Source organism: Mus caroli, chromosome 2 (genome assembly GCF_900094665.2).
Source record: "Mus caroli chromosome 2, CAROLI_EIJ_v1.1, whole genome shotgun sequence".
Taxonomy (NCBI): domain Eukaryota; kingdom Metazoa; phylum Chordata; class Mammalia; order Rodentia; family Muridae; genus Mus; species Mus caroli.
In genome coordinates this window covers 139,446,311-139,457,206 of record NC_034571.1, presented here as the reverse complement: position 1 = coordinate 139,457,206, position 10,896 = coordinate 139,446,311, and the positions used below count along the sequence as shown (strand labels likewise).

Here is a 10,896-nt window from a genome sequence, read left to right as displayed (position 1 = left end):
TGTGTGTGTCTGTGTGTGTGTCTGTGTGTCTGTGTCTGTGTGTCTGTGTGTGTGTCTGTGTGTGTGTCTGTGTGTGTGTCTGTGTCTGTGTGTCTGTGTGTGTGTCTGTGTCTGTGTGTCTGTGTCTGTGTCTGTGTCTGTGTGTGTCTGTGTGTGTCTGTGTGTCTGTGTGTGTGTCTGTGTCTGTGTGTCTGTGTCTGTGTCTGTGTCTGTGTGTCTGTGTGTGTGTCTGTGTCTGTGTGTCTGTGTGTGTGTCTTTGTGTCTGTGTGTGTGTCTTATGCTTTATCTTTGTTTTTTTCTATTTGTTTCGTCATATTTTGTTTTGATTGGCTTGTTTATTTGTTTTAGTTGCCTGTTTGTTTTCTAATGAGAGGAAGGGATTTGGGTGAGGAGGTAGACATGATCTGGACAGCATTGGAGGAGAGGAACAGAGTACATGAAAATCTATTTTCAATAAAAAACAAACATAAAGAAAGAAAAGATTACCAAAGAATGTAATCCAAGTCTTCATGTTTAATAGTCCATTGAGTACCAGCAAAATGAATGGAAAGTGATTCGACACTGTATAGACACTTTTGAAATGTTACATTATCAAGGATATAAAGGAAATATAAAATGCTTACAGGTTTAAAAAAATAGGTCATATACAAAGGATTAGGACCCAACTATCATCGACAAATCAAGGTACTATTAGACTGTGCTAAAAGCATTCAATCTCCTCTTGGAAAATTAATTTTTTTCATTCTTCTACACTAGCATTACTCTGTGGAAGCATTTTATATGACATGAAACTAATAATAAGTCTGAGATAAATTAAACCTGTTTTAATCATACAAAGACTTGGAGAGCGAACCTCTCAGAGCTATTCCTATAGAAATCATCCAAGGCTGCACCACAATAAAAGAATAAAAACTAGTAGAAGAGAATAGTGTGTAAAGAAAGTATAAAAGTAAAATTAATCCTGACATGCATATAAAAGGAAGTGCAAAGCTCAGAGTTACAGGGCAGATTGAGAAAAACCCCAATTAGAAAAAATTAGAAGTCCAAAATGGCTCCAAGAAGAAGAACGTACTGAAGAAAGACCTGTATGGGATGAGAGACATCAGTGCTTGTCTCATGGAGCGACTCTGCAGAAGACAAGAAAAGTAAAAGAGAAACAAGTGTTGAGCTAGCTTTGGCTATGAAGCCAGCAGGGGTGGGGGTGTGCCTCCAAGCAAAGGATGGAGCTAGCCGGGAGACACCAGCCCTGAATGCTAGAAACATTCTCTTTTGACTGATTTGAGAGTCTTGGCATTGAACTCCTGAAGAAAAAAATGCAAGCCAGTTTGGTTCTGCAATTAAAGACAGATTTTTTTTTAAAAAATAGATACAATATCTGTGTTTAATTGCTGGTTTTCAACTTTGTTGGTTTGTTTGTTTGTTTGTTTTGGTGCAGCGAACTTTATTGATGTATTCAGGAGAATAGGGAGGGCTCCCTAGGTCCCTCCTGTTATTATGGGGGTCTGGGATGGCAATTGTGAGGTAGATGCTCAATGTTGGGGGCAGAGTTGGGATAGGAACTCGACAGCAACCGAGGGCCTCTCTCTTGCTCTCAGTGTCCTTGCTGGGGTGGGTGGCCCAGGGCTTCTTACTCCTTGGAGGCCATGTAGGTCATGATGTCCACAACCCTGTTGCTGTAGCCATATTCATTGTCATACCAGGAAATGAGCTTTACAAAATTGTCATTGAGAGCAATGCCAGCCCCAGCATCAAAAGTAGAAGAGTGGGAGTTGCTGTTGAAGTCGCAGGAGATAACCTGGTCCTCAGAGTAGCTCAGGATGCCTGCCCTTCAGTAGACCCTCAGATGCCTGCTTCACCACTGCCTTGATGTCATCATACTTGGCAGGTTTCTCCAGGCGGCACATCAGATCCACAATGGACACATTGGGTATAAGAACACGGAAGGCCATGCCAGTGAGCTTCCCGTTCAGCTCTGGGATGACCTTGCCCACAGCCTTGGCAGCAACAGTGGATGCAGGGATGATGTTCTAGGCAGCCCATGGCCATCACACCACAGCTTTCCAGAGGGGCCATCCACAGTCTTCTGAGTGGCAGTGATGGCATGGACTGTAGAAATGAGCCCTTCCACAATGCCAAAGTTTTCATGGATGACCTTGGACAGGGGGAATAAGCAGTTGGTGGTGCATTGCTGACTATCTTGAGTGAGTTGTCATTCTCATGGTTCACACCCATCACAAACATGAGGTCATTGGCAGAAGAGGTGGAGATGATGACTCTTTGACCCCACCCTTCAAGTGGGCCCTAGCCTTCTCCATGGTGGTGAAGACACCCTCCACAACATATTCAGCACCAGCATCACCCCCATTTGATGTTAGCGGGGTCTCGCTCCTAGAAGATGGTGATGGGTTTCCCATTGACAACAAGCTTCCCATTCTCGGCCTTGACTGTGCCATTGAATTTGCCATGGGTGGAGTCATACTGGAACACGTAGACCATGTAGTTGAGGTCAATGAAGGGGTCATTGATGGCAACAATCTCCACTTTGCCAAGTGCAGAGCAGAAGCCAGCCCTGGTAACCAGGTGCCCAATATGGCCAAATCCGTTCACACCAACCTTCACCATTTTGTCTATGGGACAAGACTGGCACTACATGAGAAGATGCGGCTGTCTCTGGAACAGGGAGGAGTAGAGAGAGGTTTTCAACTGTTAAAATTAACTGATAGGACAAAAGCCAAAGGATTAAAATATGATTGTAAGATATAAATGTGAACTAAACACTGCAAATGTAACAGAAATAATAATAATAATAATAATAATAATAATAATAATAATAAGGAAGAAGAAGAAGGAGAAGGAGAAGGAGAAGGAGAAGGAGAAGGAGAAGGAGAAGGAGAAGGAGAAGGAGAAGAAGAAGAAGAAGAAGAAGAAGAAGAAGAAGAANAAGAAGAAGAAGAAGAAGAAGAAGAAGAAGAAGAAGAAGAAGAAGAAGAAGAAGAAGAAGAAGAAGAAGAAGAAGAAGAAGAAGAAGAAGAAGAAAAGCAGAGAAGAAGTGGAGGGCAGAAATAAGGAAATCAGGGGACAAGAAACAAAGTAACATGTTTTGCTGAAGGTGAACTGCCAGCTTAAAATTAAATCTTAGATATTGTTGGGTGCTTATTGAAGACTGAGTCACACTATGTAGCCCAGGCTTGCCTCAAACTCTTGATGCTCAGCCTCTGAAATGCTCATGTGCCACCGTACCTGGCTTAAAACCAACTCTTAGTTTGTGTTTACCCGGAAGCAGATCCTAAAATAGTGATTCCTCCACAAGTAAGGGGCTTGGGAGGTATACACCACCTTTAAAAGCAAGGAGGTGAAGAAATGAGGAAGGGAAGGGACCAGGTCAGAGTGGATCAGACTGCTTCCTGTTAAGTGGCAAGACACAGGTGAGATGGCTGAGTTAGATAGGTCCATGCTGTCACTGAGAGTTGGAAATGGGGCAGAGTACAACCAGTGGTGATGGTTACTGAATCATGGGCCGGGAGAGAGCATCTTTCTGCTTTTAGCAGGATGCTAAGACAGACTGGAGGGACCCACCTTTCCAGGGTACTAGGAAGCTGGTAAATATTATGAAAATTTCACACACATACACACACACACACACACTTGATACCTTCTTTGGTATCAATTCCTACTACCCCCTCCAATTCTCCCTAGACTCCCTCAAACACATCTGCCTCCCAACTTCATATTCTCTTTTTAAAATTATTATCAGCATCATCACCATCACCACCATCATCATAGTCCCCATCATCGTCACCACCACTAGCCCACTGAGTCTCATTAGTACTACCTATATGCACATGAATGTAGGGTCATTCATTGGAGCCTGGACAACCTACCAGTACCACCTCTCAACAAAAGTGACTCTTCCTCTCTCACAGTCAGCAACTGTCAATAGGTCCTCAGCTAGGGGTGGGACCTGAAGAGCACTTTCTCCATTTATCCCAGAAGTTTGGCTGACTTTACATTATCCAGGTCTTATACAGGTACCCACCATTGCTGTGGGTTCGTGAATTTAATAGGCACATCATGACCAAAGGATAACACTTCCCAGGGTTCTTCCCCCTTCTCTTTCATCCTTTCTGACCTCTCTTCCAGAATGTTCCCTGAGAGTTGAGCACTCTGTGCCACTTATTTTTAGCACTTTAAAGTTCTGAGTCTCTGCATTAACTACTGCACACAGCAATAAAAAGCAAATGGTAGATTCTGTAGGTTTATATGTGCAAGTGTCTGTGTTCCTGCAGCTAGCAATGGTTCAGGGGATACAGCATTGTGATGTCCTAACTAGCAGTTATTGAGCTCTCTCTTGCTGCTCTGGCTGGCTATGAGTAAAAGCACCAATAGTCTAACAGCCAGTCAGACACCCTCATGCCAGCACCAGCTATCCTGAGCATTCCATAGATGTCCCAAGGCAGGTAATACTGTATTAGGTAGTCCTGGCACCTGAATGTACAGCCCCAGCCAGGGCTGTTTGAAGCAGTTTGTACCAGGCTTTTGCAATTGCAAGCCTTGGTGAGCCAATTGCACAGCAGTCAAAGAAGGGCAGTGGGACATGTGCTAAGGTCAAACAAGTTGCTGCAATTGATCTAAACACTCTTCTCAAACTACCTAAGCAGGGATCACTGAGTGAGTCACAGGGAGACATCCTCTAGTGCCGCCTCTGCTACTGTTGCAGCACCATACGCAACAATGACTTTCTGGAGTAGCATTTCCTTTCTACCTTTCAGTCTTGCAGGCTGAGCCTAAGGCAGGATAGAGGGAAAACAGAAGGCAGCTGCAGCCATGTGGGCAACATCAGTAGCAAAGCTGCATGATAGCTAGAAAAGCTACGCTCCCAGGGCCATGACTTGCCACCTACACATTCCACTGGTGCTGCTCACAGGCAGGGGTCTATCACACAGTGTCACTCACAGGACCCTGGTACCTAGTTTCTGGTGCCCAGCTCTGAGCTTCCAAACAATCTAGCATATGGTCCCCAGTCCCAGCCCAGGGTTGCCACTTTGCTCTGGCGACAGTGTTTAGCTACTCAAAAAGTAGCCACCAAAGAGGGCTCAGACCCACCTGGCCATCGGCAGCATGTTCAAAGCCCAAATCTTCCTGCCTACTTACCATCACTTACTGCTCCCAAACTCAGACTGAAAGCTGACAGAGACTGAATGTGAAGACTCATTCCTTCCGTGATTCCCATGCAGGCACTAAAAGGAACACTCAGCCAGCTGACCACCCAGTTGTCTTGCCATCTTGGCCATCATCTTTGATGTGGGTATCATCTTAGATGTGGGTAGGGATAATCTAGGGATATTATTGGACCCACAATTTAACCAAGCCTCCCTAGATCCCTCCAAGAGATAGTCTCTTGGACCATCGCCTGGTCTTTCCTGTCCCTGGGTGAATAAGCTGAGGCCTTACCACGGAGGGGACTCCATGTGTAGGTGTATCCAAAAACATGGAGTGGTTAAGATGGGGACACCAAGACCTTATGGTTACAAACCCGTGGGAACTGAACCACTCAGAAAGATCTCCACATTACTATCTTCTGATCCCTTCATACAAGTATCTTTAATTATGGACATTAGAAAAGACTATAACCAAATCCATAAAATATATTCACAAAATTAATCGCTACTAACTTGCATCAACTTCTATGAAGTACCAACTACAATACTGTACATCTGCTCCACTTATCTTCTTGCATAAATAAGGCACTCTGAAATTTAGTGGCTTTTAAAGCCTATCATTTCTTTAGCTCATAAATCTGAAAGTGTATCCTGGCCAATGGAGACACCATCATTGGTATCAGCAGAGACAGCCACAGTGGAAACCAGGGGGTAGGATGTAGCTGGTGATCTGGTGCTGCCTGAGATGCCAGTTGTGGAACCATGGTATTGACTTCCAAAGCCAATGAGGGAACTAGCTAGGAACTACCTTACCTTTGGTGGCTTGGTCTCAGACATCACACATGCTCAGTTCCATCATGCTCTTGGGCCAAGACTGGAAGAGAAGTAGCACAAAGTTCCTCTGTTGGTGGGAATAGCATGGAAATCACACTGTAGGGCACAGCAAGGCTTGAAGAAGAGTCGCAGCCACTTTCAGAAAACCTAATGCCAAAGAGAAGTACTGTTACTGTTATTCTTGCATGTGGCGACTACAACCTTAAACCTCTCACACTCATCCACCTCCACTTTTACCAGCAAGAAGACCAGACCTTCTGTCTCTTGCCCACACTCAAGCAACAACTGCATGGCAAACTTTAACCCAAGTCTCTGGTGCCCTCAATGTCTTTCAGGCTCTACTGCCCCACCTCTAACACAGCTCTTAAAGTATTGGAATCAGAACAACAGCATCCTTTAACCCTAGGAGTCTGAGTTGGAACTCTGTATCTCATTGGTTCTCAGTTATTTTTCCGTTTTTGTTTGCTTGATTCATCCATTTGTTTGTTTATTTGAGACAAGGTCTCACTGCTCAAGCCAAGATGTCCTTAAATGCATTATCCTCCTGCCTCAGCTACTTCAGGGCTAGAATTTCTAATGTGCACAAAGAAGCCCAACTTCACTTGCCTCTGGTGTAAAAGGGGAGCTACAAAAACCCTTGTTGAAGTTAGCTGTGATCCCAGTATCTAGAAGGCTGAGGCAGGAAGATCGTGAGTCCATGGGCAGTCTGAACTTTATGTCAACACACAGACACACAAACAAATAAGCTTGTAAGTGACTCTCAGACCTGTTCACTGTTAAATAATAACAGGGCTGAACATTATCTGGCACACAGACAAATGGATAATCATAAATCTTTAGGACACTGGATTTCACATACTTGGCATTTATTTAACACTAGGTTGGGCACTTGCAGTGATCTCTGTTTTTTCTGATTTTCACAAGAACTCACCTACATCAATTAGGTTTCCATCCCTGACTAGACGCTTAAAATCATAGTCCTTCAAAGAGACTAACGGCTTATTTCCTCTTCCATTAACACTAGCAGATATTCCAAGGTTAACTTGGTGCCTTACCATGTCATCTGCCTCTTGCATCTTTTGTTCTTTTCTCCACAGCTCACAGCTTCTAACTTTAAGCTATCTCCTAGTCACAAATGGCTGCTGAATCCCATTCATCATATCTACGTCTAATGCCAAAGACAAGTAGGGGGAGGGAGCACAAAAAGACAAGTCCCGTTGAAAAACCTTTTAAAAGGTCTTCCCCAGAGCTGGCACGGTGGCTCAGTGAGTAAAGGCGCTGCCACCAGTCCTGATGGGGTTGGATACCAGACACTTCAATGATAAAAGGGAAAAACTGACTCCCAAAAGTTGTTTTCTGACCTCCACTCATGCACCCAGGCAAGCAGTAACATGCTCACTTACGAAGAAGGAGGTGGCGGGAAAGGTTTAAAATTTCTAAAGATCATTTCCCAAATGTGCCACCCAAGAAACTGCTCTTGTATCTCTGGTCAATTTTCTTCACTAGAGCGACTGGAAGATGGTTTTCTGGATGGGCATTATTGGTTTCTCTGTTGATGATACTGACAGCATCAGAGTGGCTACTGTGGCAGACGTCTACACGCTCTTGTTACATTACACCTGAGTGTTGTCTTGTCTCTTATCTGCCTGCTGTTGTTGCATTAAAAACCACTCCAAAACAGAGAGACTTAAAACCCCTGTTATTTCTTTTCTCACAAACCTACATTTGCAGTGGGGCTTGGGAGTAGAGACTCATCTTTGTTTAATGCAGTAGCCACTGGTGTGGCTCAGTAGAGAGTGGGCGTTGGCTCGCTAACATGGCTGAAAGTTCAACAGGATTAAAGGCAAAGTGCCTTGTCTCATCCCCGTAGAACCTGGGCTTTCTTAAAACATGATAACCTGGTTTCCTGGACAAAGGTTTTGACAGGCAGCTGCAAAGGCACACAGGCAGACAAACAGACAAACACACAGACATTAATAGCATGCTTTTTTATGACCTAGCCTTGGGAATCATATAAAATCACTTTCACCATGTTCAGTTCCTTGAGGCCACCACCCTAAGTGCATAGATTAAGTAGCTACCTCTCCGTAGAAGTGATGAAATTCTGGAAGAAATCATTGCTACAGCCATTCTTAGTGTATCTAATTTTCTGTGTTCAAAAGAAACATAGTAAATTACAGAGACAATTTTCTCCTTCTGTAGGCCATCTCAAGATCTCAGTGGAGTGACTTAGTGAATGAACCCCCACCTCTACCCTTAATGTGCACCATGAGAACCTCCTAAGATTATTTTCAATTTTTATCTCTGTGTATGCATGTGCACAAGTGTATGTTCAGGTGTACACGTGTGCATACATGTGGAGGCCAGAGCACATCAGATGTTGTTCATCAGACATTATCCACCTTTTTCTTTGAGACAGGGTTGTTCTCTGGCCTGGAACCCACCAATTAGGCTAAGCTGGTGAGCCAGGAACCCCCAAGAACCCACCTGTCTCTGCCTCCCAAGGACCACATCTGTAATGTTTTTACATGGGTTTGGGGAGTGGAACTCAGGTCCTCATGCTCTCAAAGCAAACACTGTACTGACTGAACCTTCTCCCCAGCTCAAGAGTCACTTAAATTTTAATGCTAGAACCCTCCCTCAGTCATGTCTATCCTCAGATGATCTCCAGATGGGAACTGGCTGTGGATTGGCTTAGTTCACAATTAATACTCATGGGACAAGAGGCATGAACGGAAGCTGCTGCAGATGTAGGAAATGGAGGACTCCCCAGGACAGTATGACATAGGACTGTACCATGGAGTAATTCCTCCTGACTGAAACATTGCCTCCAGGAGGAAGTAGAGAAGTTCCTGAAACTCAGAAGTCAACACACTTCATGTGCCTGGGAAATCCAAAATGTGCCAGATTCACCAGATTTCCCCACGGGGATTATAGAAGCCAAAATGACTGCCAAGGGAGGAGACTGACTTCCAAAGCAGCTAAGAAGAGATGGCTTGGACGTGTAGGGCTGCCTGCAAGTTGTCCAGAGAGTTCCAGGGCTGCAGCTCCCAGGGGTCATCACCCATGTTAGGATGGGTTTTTCCATGATATGGCTGCATTTAAGTCAGCTCTGATCCTGTTCCCAACCCCAATAAAAACTCATTGGCTCACCAAGTTGAATTTTGATGTAATCAACACTTGGTCTGTTGTGGATTCCCTTTCTGGAATAAATAAGAGAGTGTGTGTGTGTGTGTGTGTGTCTGTGTGTGTGTCTGTGTGTGTATGTTTGTGTGTATGTGTTTGTGTGTGCTCATGCACACACATGTGCATATGTGTTGTGTGTCCCAAGGAAAAGTCACAACAGAAAGTTCAAGACAGTAAGGTGAATGGATCAGGTAAACAGAAGAGGCTGCCTAATGTCCACTCCCCTACTTTTTTAATTCAAAGTGATTTCCAGGGATCCCCCTGATTAAGACAGGGTCTACAACTGCTGCCAGTATTCTGTCAACTGGTTGGAAAGATGAACACTGAAGATATTTAAATTCATTATATTTTCACAAAATCATTGCTAACACACTTCTTAAAAATGTCTCTTATTGTGGTAAATAACATTTATACATATTCTTTTAGTATACACACAAAAGCAACTATCACTGGGGATACATCTCAGTTAATAGAGCATTTGCTAAGCACGAAGCCCTAAGTTTGATGCCCAGTATTGAATAAACCAGACATGATGGTACACACCTATAGTTCCAGCACTCGGGAGGGGGAGGCAAGAGGATCCAGAAGTCTATTGCCATCTTTGGCTATTAAGTAAGTTCAAGGATAGCCTGAGCTACATAGGACCCTATCTAATAATAATTTTAAAACACACTTACTTATGTAATATAGTCTGACGTCTTCTATTTTCTTCTTCTTTATTCTAGTCTATTTAATCAGCTTACAGGTCAAAACTGACCACAACTCACAAACTTCACATTCTACTACTGACAAGCAGTCTCACCAGAAAACTGCCAAGCTGGAGATCTTTCTCCACCTATTTTGTTTCTTATTACATCAAATTGAAAAACACTTCCATCCACTCTCTTATAGTTGCTAGGGAAAAGTACACCCCATCACTGAAGACAAAGGAGTGAATGAAGCGATGAGACCCTAAAACTCTACAGCTCTCTCCAGCTAAGTGAGAAAATTGATTGCTTCCTGAGCACAAGATGCAAGAGCCTTCATTTAAATCTGAAAGATGGAACTAAAGTAGCCATCACCGTGTCCTCCTCAAATCCTCTAAAATCATTTTTACAAGGAGGGAGAGAGTTAAAAGGTATAAGGAGAACAGGAGAATGGATATCGACAATAAAATCCTGCTCAGCAGGTATGGGGCGGGAGATGAAGGGATAGTAGAGAAGTGCATGCCTGCTGTCCCCTGAACACATGGTGTTCTGCCCAGCAACAAAGCCACCGCACCCGTGAGGTCTGGAGCTTCAGAGATGGGGCCACAAATGGACCAGACAACAGCAGAACACACGTGCATCCTCACACAAAGCTGCTTCTTCCCCCTTCTTGCAGAAGACTGAGATTCACCCTCAGAAAGGCTAAAGCGAATGGTGTTAGACCTGGGTGGCAGCAGGCCTGAGGGAGGCTGAAGCTCATCTGACAGAAAGGTAAACATTTCACACTGTACACGGAAACCCTCAAACTACAGCAGACACACTGGCTGCTACAGAGAGCATCCCAAATGAAATTATCATAAATATTGTTTAGAGAAATCAAGAGAAGGTGGAATATCAGTGGTCAAAATAAATATCATATGTCAAGGGAACAATCAGAGGATAGAAAGGAAGAATTAAAATATGATACTAGAACCAGAAAAAGGTTGGCAACATCCTTTTTAAAAAATAAGAGAGGATTAAATGAAAAAAA

General features: G+C 43.8%; 1 pseudogene; it reads right to left on the bottom strand.

Moving 5' to 3' along the window:
• Positions 1–1,628: 1,628 nt before the first annotated feature.
• The window catches only part of LOC110289602, a 32,880-nt pseudogene continuing 23,612 nt past the window's right edge, over positions 1,629–10,896 (bottom strand).